Below are 17,952 nucleotides of genomic sequence, written 5' to 3' on the forward strand. Positions count from 1 at the left end.
AACCATCCCCCCTTTGTTTGTAGAACACAAGGCTCATCATCATGGATGTTTTTTTAATAAATGCTGACAAAAACTTTACAGTTACACAGAATATAAATGAAAGATGCTAAATATTTAATTGATGAGAAGTCAATACAGTAGCCTACATAACTTAAGGCAAATCCACGTTTCGGTGCCTGGATTCCAGTTGTTTCTGCGAATTGCAGCGATCCATTTGCTTCTCTTTTCTTTAGCTTTCGGCAGTCTGCAAAAAAGATAGCTCCGCTTTCTTGTTGAATCTATTTGTACAGTCAATCGCACAACAGCTCTTTCCCATTTTAGATGTGTTTTTTGTGTTTTCACGGCATTCAAGCTGAACGTTAACGCTATCACTCAGTAGTCTTTCTGCCACTCAGTGGGTGTAACCGCAGTGACTTCCACCTACTGTGACGTCATGTGCATACCCTCTATAAACCAATCTGAATGTTTACAAACATGGTGGCAGAAAGCCGGGAAAGAGTTGTTGAAGTCTACGGAGGGATGTGCTCGATGTGACAGAGATTAATCAAAAAGAAAAATGAATCAAAAAGAAAATTGGTCACAATATTTCCACGGTTTGTCTCCCCAAGACAAACGTTACTACTTAGGCAAATTGACCCTTTCGGATGGAACAAAATTGCCCGTTCCCCTTTCCCTTCCATCCTGTCAGTGGGTGTGTGACCCAACCAAACGACCGAGACTTGACTGGAAAAATATATACGCTTATAATAACATTAGGTTGGTCGTAGAAATAGTGTTTTATTACTACTAGCTAGCAAAACCGAAAGTGTCTGAGGACAAAGGAGATTTTGTTTTTGATCATGGGATTGTTGTGCCCTATTGATTCGAGCCGAAATACACAGTTGCCGTTTGTCCTGGAAATAGCCTCTGGTTCCTCGATCTCGGCCCACTCCTGACTTGCTCTCGCACGACCAGCCTGCAAATTAACCAGCTCTTCTTCTGTGTATTCCTGCTCTCCTCAGACATTTTCGGTTTCGCTAGCTAGCAGTAATACAACATTATTTCTACGACTAACCTAATGCAATGATATGCATCCTTGAGTTCGACACTAAACTGCCTGGGTCTACTTACTGCATTTGTAAAGGAAAGCAACAAAACAGCGTAAAATATTAAAGTAATAATCTCGAAGATTTTCATTAAAATAAATCTCTGTTAAGTCACTATCTATCGCTGAATTAGGTAACACAATTGTGATTGAGCCTACTATTAGCCTATATTAATTTATATAATTCTTATTATTATAATTTATGATTAAAGAACTGGGTGTCTGTGCGACATTCCCGAGAAAAAAATCACAAGCGGCGCATAGTTAGTGACGCATTTTCCTACTGTTCATACTGGGCAAAAGGTGGATAAAGAACATCTGTGGAAATTGATCATCACTAATTCTACCCAAGGTCTGCTACAGCATTTTAAACCGGCTCGGCAGTGTAAGGACGGCTTAAGTTAGCCTATTGTTAGACAGTGAATAATGTTAGCCTAATGTTAGACTACTTCAGTAAATAGTAAGTGTTATAGTTACCGTCTCAGAAGACATCATTCCCTTTTCGCTTTCATGTGTACTGGTGACCTCAAATTGTTATGGAGGCGTGGCCCAGGTGCCAACTGACTGACGTCACTCAGGCGACACTGGTTGTATCCGGTTGGATCTCTGGGAAGTGAGGTCCAAAAACACACCTGCAATTACCGCTTCTCGCCATCGGTACCGCCAAAGAGAATGAAACGGAGATCTTCGAGATTGTAACTTTAAGCCTTGAGCCTTTTCTATTGTGTAAAACAGTCCTGGAAAATCTGATATAATTTGGTTTCACCACTGATAAATTATACTTTCGTTGTACCGCAAATGATATGGAACATTTGGTAGGTGAAATCTCAGGAGAATTTGTGTATAGAGTACACTCATTAATGATTAACTGCTTGGGGTGTAATAAGGTCATCTAAGGTGAAGAAAACTCCTGTACTTTTCTCTCATTGGCTTGCCATTCCTTGCAGATAAATCACTTCAGATTTACTCACATAGCAGCATGGGAATGATGTTTGGTTTAAAGTAATAATCTCGAAGATTTTCATTAAAATAAATGTCTGTTAAGTCACTATCTATCGCTGAATTAGGTAACACAATGGTGATTGAGCCTAATATTATATTAATTTATATTATTATTATTATTATTATAATAATTTATGATTAAAGAACGGGGTGTTTGTGGCGACATTCCCAGGAAAAAATTACAAGTGGCGCATAGATGGTGACGCGTTTTCCATCACCCATCAGTGGTTGGACCGCCAGAGAGGGTAGGCGGAGCTAACGCAACAGGCTTGCTCTTCAACTCACTTGTGTGTGAGCGGCGTACTGGTTTTTCCAGTGTCTGCTAGCGTTAAGGTGGGGGAGGTTATGGAACCCTAATATGTTTTTGTGTAACATGAGAGGTCATTATTTGTTGCTGTAGATTTCATATTACATTTGATAACAATGTAACGTTACTAAATTACATAGCTATTTGCACAGCTAACGCTAGCTACCGGGCCATGTCAATAAAGGCAACATTAGTTTAGACAACGTTGCGCACAGTATCCATCTCTCATATCAGGTAATGTTGCGTTAGCTAGCTAGCTAATGTAATTAACACAATCTAATGTCAGCTAACAATTAGAAAAAACGCTAGCTAACGCTACCGACCGGTACCGACCTCGCAAACCAAATCGAATGCAATGCTACCTAGTTGCAACCTTGCAACGTAGCTAACTAAAGGCCAGTTCAGATCAATGATTCGCAACGAGACTGGATGCAACCTGCAAAATTCCAAGACGTCTGATTGTAAACGTTCTAAAACTGCACTTAGCGATTTGACAAGGTGGGTCTTTTGAGACCCCAAGCAACGGCTTCAGACGCTCTGCAACTAACCAGTTCACACCGCTGCAATTTTCTCTGCAACATTCTGAAACCGTTTCGTCTCGTTGCGAATCATTGATCTGAACTGGCCTTAACGTTATCGTTATTTACATTGCCATCAAGTTCATCAATATATTGATCGGAATAAAGCCGAGGTATAGGTGGAGCAGAGCGGGTCTGATTTCTGTGTAAAGATGTCAAGCCTGAGAAAACTAAATAAAAGAATATGGCAGTATGGATTAGCGTTGTTGTTATTTTATTACGCTTCCTCATATGTTCCTTCAGCCTTGATGGCCTTTTTTGATGAAATCTCCTTTGTTTTTGTTTTATTCTTCTTGTTCTGATTGCTAATTTAACACCCAGCTCAGCTTTATTCTCGAACAGTTTAGCTAGCAAAACCAGAAACAACAAGGCAGTTATTTCAAAAATATCACACAACAATCATTCACAAAAAAGACTGTTTATTGTGCAGGATACATAATTGTACGAACCACAGCGAATCCCGCGAATTCTTCTCTGCAGTGTAAAGATGTTCATACCGAGCAAAAGGTGGATAAAGAACGTTTGTGGAAATTGATCATCACTAATTCTACCCCAGGTCTGCTACAGCATTTTAACCCGGCTCCGCAGTGTAAAGACAGCTTAAGTCTAATGTTAGACAATGAATGAGTATGTACATAACGTTACTTGTATAACAACCATTTTTTATTCAGTAAATAATAAATGTAATAGTTGGCGTGGCCCAGGTGCCAACTGACTGACGTCACACAGGCGACACTGGTAGGATCCGGTTGGATCTATAGAGCTTGTAAGTGTAAACGTCACCAAGCCACTCCCCTCGTTTTCCCGCAAATTTGTCAATGGGAAAATGAATGGGGCAATATTCAATAAGCAATATTTTTAGTTACAAGTCGGGAACCAGTTAGCTACTGGTATGTGGTACTCATGACATATATGATTCATGAAATATAATATCAGCAACACGATTGACCCATGAGAAGTACAAGGTACAACGTTGTGTACGTTTAGTACACTTAGGAACTACACATACCGGTACTGTGCTCACGACGCACGCTTATATCGTCACGGCTCAGCTGGAACACGCTTGCGCCCTTCTACTTCTAGTGTCACTTTGATATCGTATTTCAATTTAAAATTACTGGAAATAACAGATTTGTTACTATTAAGTTATATTGTTTATTTCACATCATAATTGTACGGTCGTGATGACAACAGGATTTCCTTTCATGGATCTATAAAGTACAACCATAGACCGTATAAAAGAGTAGCCTACAACCTAACCTAACTAACTTAAGACGTAATTTCAAATGGAATATAACGTCATATATATTTTTATCACAACACAACAACAATATAGCTAGCCAGCATGGTTTTCGATAAATTACCGACAATATATTTACTACTTACTATGTTTTAATAAAACTATTTATTAGAAATAGTCTATCTCTTGTCTACTGCACCTGTCTTGTCTAAGTGCACTGTGATTCTGATTTTCACAATGTGTGTATTCCTTTGTAAGTGCTGTGAGCAGACTGAAAGTCTATGTTACACCAAAGCCTTGCGAAACGAAGTTTCGTTACATCGTGTACTGTACAGCATATGGTTTGTAATGACAAATAAACCTGACTTTGACAGCTAGCTAGCTACCTGCTGATCCAGCTATTCCTAACGTTAACGTTAGCTAACCGAAACTTTATAAACGATATCTTTCATGCTGGCGCTAACAGACCTGCTAATCTACTCTGGCTGTATATGACCTGCTCTACATGTTTGGATTTGGAATGATTTTCTCCCTTCTTAACATTATTGTCCTGACCATTGAAAAAATGCATTAAGCTAACCAGTGGCACCGCATTTGTCGTGGGTATAGCTAGCTAGCCACCGGTGTTGGGTGCAGTTGGCCCTATCTGCTGGTCCACAGTCAGTTATTTTCTTCTCCTACTAATGGTTAAAGTTAGGACCTGGGAAGGGAAATCTGATCCCAGACCAGCAGTTGGGGGCAGCCTTGGCACCACACTTGGCGGGTAGACTTACAAGCACACGTGGTTGTGACGTGTATCCGTGCGACTGATTGATTTAGTGTAGTTCAGGACCGTCAGCACATCGTAAATCGACATAAATCCGTTTTTTTCCTCCAGAGATTGAAATAAATATAACCAAGCACATGCTACGGTATAGAATGACGGTCCCAAAAAAACGTGAGAAATCTTTTATTTTTAATCGCTATAGATATTTTACAATCAATGATTTTTTAAAAGTCAATAAGATTTTAACATTGGGCTGTGACGTCACAAACCAGACGCCTCCTGGAGGCAATTTGACTTACAAGCTCAATGGGAAGTGAGGTCCAAAAACACACCTGCAATTACCGCTTCTCGCCATTGGTACCGCCAAAGAGAACGAAATGGAAATTTTCGAGATTGTAACTTTAACATAATGAAATAATTAATCGAAAAATTAAGGGCGACACATTCATCAGAAGGACAAGATCAGTCATGAGAAGCAGGGACGAATTTACAGCGAGTCTAACGTGGAGTTTGACGTTGAATGGGCTTCTATTGGATGGATGGGGGGGGGGGGGGGGTCGGTTGGTTACACAGGTATCAAATATCTAAATATTGAAGCAAGCAACCTAAAAACTGTCTGGGGTACACACAAAAGCCTGCGTAGGTGTGAAAATGACCCCAGAAGTGTTATAAAGTTTATAAATTCCCCTTTAACAGAGATAAATAGTTTTACAAAGGTTCAGTAAATTAAGTGTAAAGTTGTTATTTCCTTTTAATGTTGAGTGATTTCAGTATTCTATTTCAAGCCTAGGCTCATGCTGCAATCATGCAGCTGCCCTAATGTTTAAGGTTGAGCCATATGTGAGGATAGGTAGAACAGAGAAGGCAAGTACATCAGGGACATGTATGTGGCAGGACATGTCAAGGAGGGAGGTGAAACTTGGTTAGTTTTAGTATGACGTTTGATTTTTTGTTGACGGAATTCTATAAAAGTTAAGTCCCGGATTTCTGCCATTTCTATTTTGACAGCCAACAGCACAACACAACATTTTATATCCACTCACTCTCTGTACCGCAACTATTGTTTATACTTTGCGCCATCTTTCTGCCACCACTTCCGCGTGTGACGTAGGCGGTGGCGTGGACAAACTATTAGTCTATTATCTATTGTCATATATTCTCAATAAAATAAAGCAATTCTCAGATTCGGATCAACACATTAATCTCACCATATCTAAACAGATATATTACTGATTACAAACGCACATTTCTAGCTTCTAGCTTGCTACAGTGGGCTAACTAGCCAGTTAGCTAGCGACTACATGATTTACTTGTATTTCCTAACATTCAGCAATCTCATACACACACTCTACTAGCATCATTGACATCCTAGCATTCTTATACATCCACTGTACTAATGCAATGTCACTTTTGTGCAAATTCAGACGTCGTTGCTCACCTGAAATCACAAGACATACAGTACATCGTGGTTAGCCAACTGTAAACTGGCGCGCTCTGTCTAATTCTGTCTTCACACCGTCAGTTCATTTAAAAAACTAATAAAACCAGAGTAACGATAACAGCGTCTTTTACCTCTACCACAGAGTGAATGCGATGATAAGAAAATGTTTGGTTACGCTAACCTATAAAACGCTATTCCAAAAGCAAAATTAGACATGTTATACATTGTTAGAAAGCTTATACTCTCACCTATTGAATAAATGAATTGTCAATCAAGCCAGTCTGTACTAAAAAGGGCAACAACGCCGTAAACAACAGGTGTGATATTACGCACAGCTATTTTGGAAGGTACCCAAGCATCACAAATGCACGTATATTTCACAAACAGATTGTCCAAGACAATATATGACCACTCAGTCTCAAAAGGGACATCTCTATGCGTAAAACCAACGGTAAGGTTGTGTATTTTTTCAATATTTAGTCCCAGATATTGAATGTAGAATGACATGGTATCATTTTTAAAAACTTTTTCTCGTTTATTTCGTTATTCAGTGAGCAGCGTTTTCACTGCTGTATTGGCATATCTTAGGGCTGTTGTCGGGTTTATCTTGTTGCTATGACGGAATACGATTTTTGAGTGGTGAAATATTTTTATGAATGCCCAGATAGACAATATTATCCATTATGTCATGGGTGGGGGGTGTAGTTACAGATGAGACTGCAGGGAGGGAGTGCGTGATAAATGAACGACCAGAGCGACAATGGTGGCGTGGCGCAATTCCGTATTCAGCATAGTTGTCATGTATCATCTACTAATGAAACTAAAACAAAGCGTTTCTGTTTTTAACTCATACTTTGGTTGCAGTAGCATGGAATGTCTGAGTTCAGTAATCTCGGCACGCCGGTGTGCCGACCACTAGGGGCTTTGCTAAGACGTTAAAATACGAACTTCCGGTTATGCCACGTCCACTTCCGGTTTAAGCCCCGCCCATTCCGAGTACGGATACGAATACAGATAATTTTGTTGGTTGAACAGATACAGATACAGGTACAGATAATGGTGTACTCGCTCATCCCTACTATTTACTGAATAAAAAATGGTTGTTATAAAAATAATGTTGACTTGACAGACATTTATTTAAATGAAAATCTTTGAGATTATTACTTTAATCAGTTCAACACATATACACAAAATGTGTAAGAAATGATTGGGACAACAGAAAATGTTTACCGTTTAGCTCGATATAATATGAATATAAAATCTCACCTTCACATCTCATTGTTGCTTGTGTGGGACTAGCTGGCAGGAGCTAAACGGGCAGATGAACAGTGAAGAGCAGTTAATGAGGCTAGTTAGTAGTAGTACAGGGAGGAAATTACTAATCTTCTTTCTATCAAAATTGTGGACAGTGTTCACTGAGGAGAAAATTGTAGGTACAAAGAAGTAACATTATTAACCGGTTAATATAATTAAAAAATAACATTTGCAGTCTGGAGCACTTGAAAGTGATTTTGTTTATGTTTCTGTTTTATTCCGGCAAGGTTATTCCCTGCTGGAAATGGAAAAGAAGGTTAAGATTCCTAAGTGCAGTGTTCAGTACACGCTCAAAAGGGTCGAGCTGATGGGCAGAAGATAAATATCTTGTGGTGTCCCAAAAAATAAACTGTGGTAAAATTGCACCACATCTACAGGAAGAACTCAATGTAGCTACAGAGAAACAAGTTCCCCTCACTACAGTGAAACAGCAACTATGATCTGCTGGTCTAAAATTATGAGCATCAGCCTTTTCCCAATCTTTTTGGTCTAGTGTTGATGATGCTTGGCCCACTGGAGTCTTTTCTTCTGGATAATAGCATATAGCAATGGCTTTTTGCACATATACACATCCTTTTAGACAAGCAGATCATGATTGATAGGTAGCAAATATCAATATCCAGTTGTATGCATTTTATATATATGAAAAAGGAAGCTGTGTATGTTGCTCTGGATAAGCATCTACTAAATGTCTGAATCTAATGCATATTTATAATTCAAGACAAAAAGTATATCTTAAGGGAAAGAGTGACAATGGTATGAAACAAGCATTTAAACTAAAATAAGAGACACACACTGCTTTTAAAAATGGTATTGTATCTTTTGTGGCTTAAATTCAGACAGAATGTGCTCACCACATGGTAGGTCAGTTAAATCAGTTTCAGAAGATTCAAACTCTCCCCCACTCATCTCACATCTCTGGCTGAGGAAGGAAAGCGTGTGAGGCACTGTCCACCATATGACTCGACTGCAAAGGCTTTGGTCATAATTGGGCCTCCACCACAAACATGTGATGCAAATCTGTTGCGGTGACAATGAGGCCAGCCCCCTGCTTGACCCACAGTCAGGCACTGTCAAGAGACAACAGAATGCTAGACTGGCTTCTGTTGCGAAAATGTCCCTGCCGGAAGATTACTGAATTATCAGAACACCACATTTAAAATATACAGCCACAACCATTAATTTGCACTTTGTGTGTGTGTGTGTGTATATATATATATATATATATATATATATATATATATTAGTGTTGCACGGTATACCGAAACTTCGGTACTTTTTCGGTACTTAAAAAAAAAATAAACGGTTCGGTATTAGAATTTTCCGACGTTCTGTACTAGGTCAAATGTAAAAGCCAGGGAAATGTGTCTCCCGCATTACTGATTGAGAGGATGAAAGGTGTAATTTGTCTGAATCTTCACTAGATGGCAGTAGCAACTAAGGTAGCCAAGTCAGGTTATATACGCTTGTGCATTCAACCTCGTTGATACAACGCAAGCTTCAACTCAGTTCACTTCAGTAGTGAGTAGGTGTTCTAATTTGGAAATATTTTATTTTAGGATGATGCTATATTGTTATTAAAATATGCTGTTTTTAGATCTATTTTAAAGTGAAAGACCTGTTTAAAGATTCTTTAGTTTACAATTGTTTAATTTTTGAAATATATTTAATATATTTTTCTATTCTTTAGTGTTCTAATACTATAGGCCTATTCATATGTTGAACAGACTTCAACTTAAAGGTTGTTAATAAACCGTGAATTCGAAAATGAGGTCAACCCTTGTGGACATTACGTTTCTGATCTATTAAGGTCATTTCAATATCGTTAGGTACCGAGTATCGTATCAGTATCGTTTAAGTTTCACATATCATGATACTAAACCTGGTATCAGTATCAAAGTCAAAATTTTGGTATCGGGACAACACTAATATATATATATATATATATATATATATATATATATATATATATAGAAGAGTTCCTGACATAGCTAGTGTAAAACATAATGCTTAATAATAATGGCCAGCATTGGCATCATAGTAAAATGGAAAAAAAGCAAGAACAAATTTCTTAGCACTTGTTTGTTTGGGATGTGTACTTCATTTGTCAGTACTTCAATCATTCAATCTACAATATTTCTATGGTGTATAGATTTTTTTATTGTTTCTCAAGTAAAAGGCCAGACTGGAAAAACATGTGAATCCATTAGAGTATACAATATTTTAGACACGCTGGAAAATTTGGATACATACATAAAACTCAAAAAAACATTTTATTTTATATATATTAAGTATGACATTTTCTAGACATATTTTCTCATCAGTACCTCCTGATATTGATGCCCATTTCACATATACTGTAATTTGTAATACCATTTCAATAAACTTTGTTCACATGGTATGCAAGCAGAAGCCAGACTCCATAGATTAGCAGTAATAAAATGACCCATATAACTACTCCTAAACTTCTGGTGGAGTGTAAATATCAGGTAGGCTATGTGCACTATGGAAATGTGCTGTCAGGCTTTGACAAATCACGGTACTGTAAATGCCCATAATCTGCCTCTGTTCATCCAATATAAGGGAGTATCCAATGCCTTTAGTCAGTGGATTCTACCTGCTATACGGTAGATCAGCAAAAATGACAATGCTTGTACAATGATGATAAAGCAAACATCTTAAAAAAAAAAAAAATTGCCTTCAAATTATAGTTGAGTATAGGAATTTGTAGCTACTCTCACATACCCTAAAAATTAGTGTTCCTTGATACTGACCTTTTGGAAACCACAGCATGTAATGTAAATAATTTGTACTCAGCCATATTTATTCAAAACAGTGAATGTTCTGTTCAGATTTGGGAAATATAATGAATACAGCAAAATAATAAAACATCAACAATATCAGCTAATACTATCTATTAGCCAAAGCATATTAGCCATGGCTGATTTTGCATTTTCATATTGGGACCCCTTAGTGGTGAATCAACTGCAATTGTGTAGTCTGCAAAACATGGTCAGCCAATCAAGGACTTAAACCCATGACCCACAGGTCCAACACTGTGTTCGCCACAGCATGATGCTACAAATCAAGCAGGAAATAAGAAAAACCTTGCAAATTGTTTTATAAACTCAAACAGTATTATACTGAATGCCCAGTTGCTCTGTGGCTGCTGATGATTTTATATGGCGTTGCAGCAATTTTTAAATATGTCAAGATCTGTATCCGCATCCTCTGCTTACGCCAATTATAAAACTAGTGGTTACACTCCATAAGTAATAAGGGAAGTAAGAGATTAATCACATGGTTTTTTCTACCATTTTGAAGGCCTAGGTTGGGGGAATCAATGTGGGAGGGGGTGTGCAATAATAATACATTTTTTTTATATGACACTCATTTTAATTGGTAAGCGCTGAAGAATATTTATATTTTAAAATAAAAACAAAACAGCAGGCTCAGAAATAAACAGGGAAAATCCTGATACCAGTGTAGAACTCTCACAGGAGTCAACATCCATCCATCCTCTGGGCGATATACATATCAAGTAGATTTTATCTTGGGATTGTTGCTGCACGTTCGTTAATTTATCATTCACTTTTCAACATTTTGTTCCCTTCAATAGGACAAATTCTGCACCAGTAACTTAAACACATATGTACACAGGCACACACACAAATTGCATACTTATGCATACACTCACACCCACATTAAGTATGCTATTACCATATGTGTTATTACTTTATGTGCATATATATGCATGTTATGTACATGTGTATGTGCTAACATATAATCATTCATGTGCATGCACTGAGACACAAACACCTGCATATGTGGCCTCATGCATGCTCACATGCATACATATCAATCTCAGATTTAATTTTGTACCACATTGCTGATATTTCCACTGACTGTGAGGTATAATGACAGCCAGATGAGGTATTAATAAGGGGCTCACAAGGCGGATCAATTTGTGGAATAGTGGGCATCCCATCCACAAACTTGCACAGGATCAGCTGAGCGGGCTTATTCACATAAGGAAGGGGTTTACCCCGTGGGCTTTAGGAAAACTGTATTTAACCCACACTGAGGGTACATAGCTCAGTATGGCATATTCTTTGCATTAACTCTCTGCAAAGGCCACACATAGCCTGCTTCAAACCAACAAAGCAATAACTGCTTTGGGGATCATCACCTCTCAGTCAGTGGTTTAACCCATTGAAATTCTCTTGAAAGTTTATATTTTCTGAAATGACCAAATCTAAGTAAGCGCCACAACTATTGCTCTTCTGATGTACTTATACCACATGGTGGCCCAAAACCTTATTAAGGGACTTTCCATTGTGTTTTACATTTTTTGCCCAGTGTTGAACACATTTCTTTGCCGCACAGAGCATCTAATTGACTCTGACCTGGCTTTCATGGGGTAGGGCAAGCGTACAAATCCTTGATACTGAATCAGCAAAGAAGTCCAGCAGATTTTCCCACTATTCCTGAGCAGTACAACACTGAGCTCTTAAATCTAATTATGGACTCAATTATGTACAGAAATTAAAGCTTATGCCCTCCCATACATTACACAAGTCTGATACCCTCATACTGTTACCGACACTCATTGGTCTTTCAGCATCCTGTTTTAGCAAAAACTGTAATTATTTCCCTCAGATAGTGGAAATTTGTGTGACTGCAAAATCAGAAATCAAGTAGTGCATGGTAGAAATTAAACCAAACCTTGAAGACGCCCTACCAGGCCAGAGTCATGACAGACTAGCACATGGTAGAGTGTGGAAACAAAATGCCTGCTCATAAAAACTTCCATCAAAATGTCTTCCAGATCTCGTGAAACACCTAAAGAAGGGATTTTCAATCCTGATTGATTTTCATTTCTGATCCAGCAACCCCCACGCAGGCTCATTACATTACATTACAGGCATTTAGCAGACGCTCTTATCCAGAGCGACTTACACAACTTTTACATAGCATTTTTACATTGTATCCATTTATACAGCTGGATATATACTGAAGCAATTTTGGTTAAGTACCTTGCTCAAAGGCATAATGGGGACCCCCATCCTAAGTTAAAAAGGGTTAGGCCTATATTTAAAAACAGCATTTCAAACATGTTATGAAAGTTTCAATGTCCTGAGAGTGACTAAAGACAGCTGACACTGAGTAAATAACCTGACATTTTGTATGTTTCTTGGTGAAAACTCTAGATAGATGGTACATGGACAAGTTGACAGATAAAAAAATCATGGCCACCATCAGCCAGTCATATTTCAGACTTCATTACAGACAGGTCCGAGCATTCTGAAATTTGGTACGTATGTGTATGCTTGTCTCTGACTGCAGAATAAGTTTGTCTCAATAAACCATAATGCCCAACATAGTGAATTCCGTCAATGAAGAGATTTCTGTGGAAAAATAGACAAAAGCAATCCTCCCTGTTTTCCACGAAACACCTGAAGACATGCCATCCAAAACAAGAAACGTTTCTGTGGACACTTTTCACACTGCCATGCCGAGCCGAGTCATACTGGGGTAAGCAACAGTATGAGAGGTTTCACACCATCGTACCAGCACCACTTTGAATATGGTATTGGTCCGAGTTTATCTGAGCTGGGGGAGGTGCTATACCTTTATGATGATGTCATCACTGGATGGGGTAGGATTTTGGCACTGGCAGGGAAGTGCATAAATTAAATTCAAGTGAGTTTGACACTACCTTAAATTTTGGCCAAGCAACAATTTGAAGTTACATAAAATGTCAGACAAGAACTGTGGAAAGGTGCAGGCACTGGTGCCAATACAGGAATAATGCTGGGATTGTTCATATTGTAGTGAACTCAGGAGAAATGCTTCACTTTTACCCAGCAAACATCAGTGCCCAGCTGGCATTTTGTTTGGTCTTGTTATTAGTCACGAGTCCAGTCATTCATTCTTTCTTGTCAAAGTGACAGATCTTTTTTTTTTTACATCATGGCATTTACAATTCAGTAAATGATGGGTAATAGCTGGTAAATAGAAACCCTTCACAAAGGAAACTTTCTTGTTGTCTCTTCAAATAGGCAGTGTTTCTGAATTTCAATTAAATCTGTTCGAAAACATTTAGTATGCACAAGATAAATGACAACACACCAAGTTTACAGTCATAGCTTATTCTAAATGTCCATGGTATGGTTTTCTATTTCATTTCAGCCAATCACATTACTTACCATGCATCATGTCCAGATATGGCTCTAGCCTTTCTGTGCTGGAAATAGCGATTATGCCCTAAAATGGCCCTGATTATATCAGCTCCATATGTTCTGATGGATAGTGTAAAAAGAAAGTGAGCTATGTTGACTCAATTTACCAGCTTGATTCTGCTGAATATGTACAATAAGGGTATGAGATTCAGCTTCGCACCTCCAACTCTGCATCTCTTGTCTGCCTCCTGATTGGTTTGTCATTACATTACATTACAGGCATTTAGCAGACGTTCTTATCCAGAGCGACTTACACAACTTTTTTTACATAGCACTTTACATTGTATCCATTTATACAGCTGGATATATACTGAAGCAATTCCGGTTAAGTACCCTGCTCAAGGGTACAACGGCAGTGTCCTTACCCGGGAATCGAACCTGCGACCTTTCGGTTACAAGCCCAGTTCCTTACCCACTGTGCTACACTCCGCTACACTTGTCAATAAAGTAAATTAAATCAATGGGGCATGCTTTTTTAAAGACATGATTTGTTTCTTCATTTATATTACTCTCCAAATATAAGGACATTGCTGATCTTGTATTGCACACTCAACGTAACCAAAATTTCAGCATTACAGGCACTTTGTACTGAAGCTATACCTCACTCAGAGGTAATGGCATTCGGACAAAAGGTTAATACATGTGGTTCCACCAAAACCAAGCAACTACTAAGTATACTGACCCAAATATTTATGTGTATAAAGCAGTATGCCTGTCCTTTCATTTTGACAGCTTCCGTCAATTTACTGTCCAAATTTTCATTCAGTTCTAAGAGCTGGTATGATCAAGCAGTTGTTTGTAAATCCTATAAATCTACTCACTAGGATCTTTCTACAGGCTTACAGCTTAATGCCCTAGATGCAAACCAAGTGGACTCACACAAAGCTATATGCTATGGCTGTGGTCTCAGGGAAAGGTAATGTCTGAATGCTTTCATCTGTGTTTATGCTAACCTATATAGCTCCCAGCTCTGGAAACACAGGAATGCCACCAGGATTACAGTGAAAATGCTGACTGAGGCTTTTCATAAGTACAACTCCTTGGTAGATACCGGGTTAAAAGCCTAGGTGCTTCCCTTCAAAATCATTTTGGTAACTGACCCCATACACAGGCACAGGTTTTACTTCAATCTTAAAACTGCAGCAGGGAAAACAAAGGGCATAGGCCTTTTGTCATCCTTCTCCATACTCAGACTCCAGAGTGAGTACAGCCTGATCCACGGATTGCACAAGCACCCAGGCTCCCCACATGAGATTCTCATCATTTGGGGGCTCTCCCATTGTACCCACAATCGACCCCTGGAGGTCACACCATAATGACCCCTGATTCCCACAAAACCTGGGGTTACCAAGAGAGTGGGTCGGGACATATTGCCGTTACAGTCAGAGTCAGAGAGACTCCGGCCAGTCAGTCAGCCAGCCAATGACAGAAACCATCACTTTAATAGCCACTTTTGCACCCAGTGAAACATTACTCATGGTGGGGGCAGTCGAAATGACCACTCCAGACTAGCCAGCAGAAAACACATGTAAGCTGGGAAAGATTTGAGAAGGCCAAATTTAATCTTCGTAATTTTATTGTGACAATGTCTTTTAATGTCTTATAATTGTTGGAGTCTTTTCTTTTAAACTTTCATTTATTTAATTTTCAACACCACACTGGTGCTTCATTGTTATAAAAATAATACCAAATGTTGCACAAAAAAAAATAATTATGAAATAGTTAGATCAACAGTTATGTGAAAGGCAGGGAGAACTAGAGTTTGTAATTGATTAGTTAACTTTTTAATGTAACAGGGTAGATTAATGAGAGCTCAGTTCTTATCTGGAGTGACAACCTAGGCAATCAAAGAAGATACAGAAAGCAAGCGATTGCGTAGCTAATTACAGAAAGGGGGATGTTCAGCTGGCCAAAGACAGAGAGTCAGCCTAGCAAGAATTTCTCCAAGACATTGGAATTAAAACCCCAACTCTCCAAAGAGCTTTGTCACACCTTAGAACAAAATGTCCCATGGTCCTATAGGCCAAAAAAAGTTGTGGTATGCATTTTCCTTTGCACTTCCCTTTTCATCTTGAACTTCATGTAGTTTTAAATGTCCACCTTCATCTCTGATCTGTTGGCAGAATACCTACACGTCACATCACGCTCATGCTGTTACCTGAGAAACAGCCCGCAGATGTGGAATGTGGTCTCTAGCCTTCATTTCATTACCACAACATGGTCCTTTCTGACTCAGATCCCTGTGTCACTACAATCTTACTGTTTTATAAAAAAATGAGAAAATAACTGAAGAAACAAAATATGCAATCTTACTTAACATCAAATAATGCTTAAAATGTTTTATCAATACTTGATTTTGATACCTTTTCAATTTTATCAATCTGGCCAGCAAACCATAATCATTTCAATTTCATTTGCAAGAAGTCTGCTCTCACAGAAAAATCCATTTGCAGAATATGGTATACCTTCACCAGTAGTCCAATACAGATTCAATAAAATACATTTTTGCCATATATGTGCACATCAGAAGAAAAGAATGAAATTATTTCATTGTCAAGCATGTAAACATATAAGCCAAAAAAATAATCCGCAGCCCATTAACTCATTATGCTTCAACAAATTCACCCTGCGGACTGGAAGCTGCAAGCTGCAAGTTTTGCAAGCTCCTGTACATGAGCTCACCTCATTTTGTTATGAGGTGAGTACAAGATTACCATCACTCTGAAACAGTTACTGTTCCATGCAGTAATGTGGAATGGCAGCCTTTGAAGAGTCTGTACAATGCTCCCTTGTTCTAGTGCACCCATGCAAAAGTCTGAGTTGCATTTACACAAGCTTCTCATACTTTATCTATAGGGGCTCCAGGTTTTCCAAAAAAAGTCGATTTATATTTTTCAGTTAAAGGCGCTGCATATGACACATTTGACCAACAGTACTGTAGATGTCACAAATGCTCATAAATAAATTGCACAAATAAATTCATGTTTGAAAGGTCAGAATCCTCATGGAGCCTTTTGAGATGTTTCTTTTTTTAAGAGCTTAAGAGGGGGAGGATCATGTTGATGGATAATTTGATAGCCTCATGTAAATAGGGTGGACCAGACCAGAGATAATTAGACTTCCCTCCATGTCATCTCACATAATCCAGAAAGCAACAACAGTCTGAAAAGTGAGATTTTGTCTCTCTAACCAGTCATTACATCAACCTTTCTGCATGCAAAAGCAGGCTTCAGCTCAGAAAAAGTGCCTACCTTTTAAGAACTCTGCTTTCGACACCTTTTTACTTTTCTTTCTCTACCTGAGAAAAGCAACAGATTTACGCTGACACAAACTGAACCTATCTTAATGCATGGCACAAATTCAGCACACTAGATTGACCAAGGAAAAATACCTATACCTGCACACATACTGTATAGACTGCATGAATGCCAATACTTCTAAAAAAATAGTTGTAGACTTCTTTATGCCTATGTCATTGTGTGTGATTTGTCACAATCATAGGAGCGGCTCTGTGTAGGGCTGCCGCGCTGAACATTTTAGCGTCGACATCAATATTTTAAACCGACGCATCGTTTTTTAAAATTTTTTATTAATTTACCCTTTTGATTTCTAAGACGCTTCAATTCATTATAACAAATGCTTTTCTTCAATATCACTACGTAATTGCTGTGTGCATGACGTCAGTCGTTTTTGGCTCAAGTCATTATCGGCTCCAGTCAACGCTACAGTTTTTAAAAAAATCATGGCGGCTGCAACAGAGTCCGACTCGGTTGCGAAAGAGGTTCAGTGTAAAAGTTTCCAAAGACCCTAAGATATGCTAATACAGCAGTGAAAACGCTGTGCACTGAATAACAAATTAAACAAGACAAAGTGTTAAAAAATTATATATACCGTGTCATTCTACAGTCAATATCTGGGACTAAATATTGAATAAATATACAACCTTACCATTGGTTTTACGCGTAGAGATGTCCCTTT

General features: G+C 38.5%; 1 long non-coding RNA gene across 1 annotated transcript in view; it reads right to left on the reverse strand.

Annotated features, from left to right (window-relative positions):
• LOC135257854 (uncharacterized) overlaps positions 1 to 17,952 on the reverse strand; it is a 57,004-nt gene that overhangs the window by 22,871 nt on the left and 16,181 nt on the right. The window contains exon 2 of the long non-coding RNA XR_010330784.1: positions 7,685 to 7,727. This is a non-coding gene — a long non-coding RNA (uncharacterized LOC135257854). The remainder of the gene's footprint in view (positions 1 to 7,684; positions 7,728 to 17,952) is intronic.

Source organism: Anguilla rostrata, chromosome 6 (genome assembly GCF_018555375.3).
Source record: "Anguilla rostrata isolate EN2019 chromosome 6, ASM1855537v3, whole genome shotgun sequence".
Lineage (NCBI taxonomy): Eukaryota > Metazoa > Chordata > Actinopteri > Anguilliformes > Anguillidae > Anguilla > Anguilla rostrata.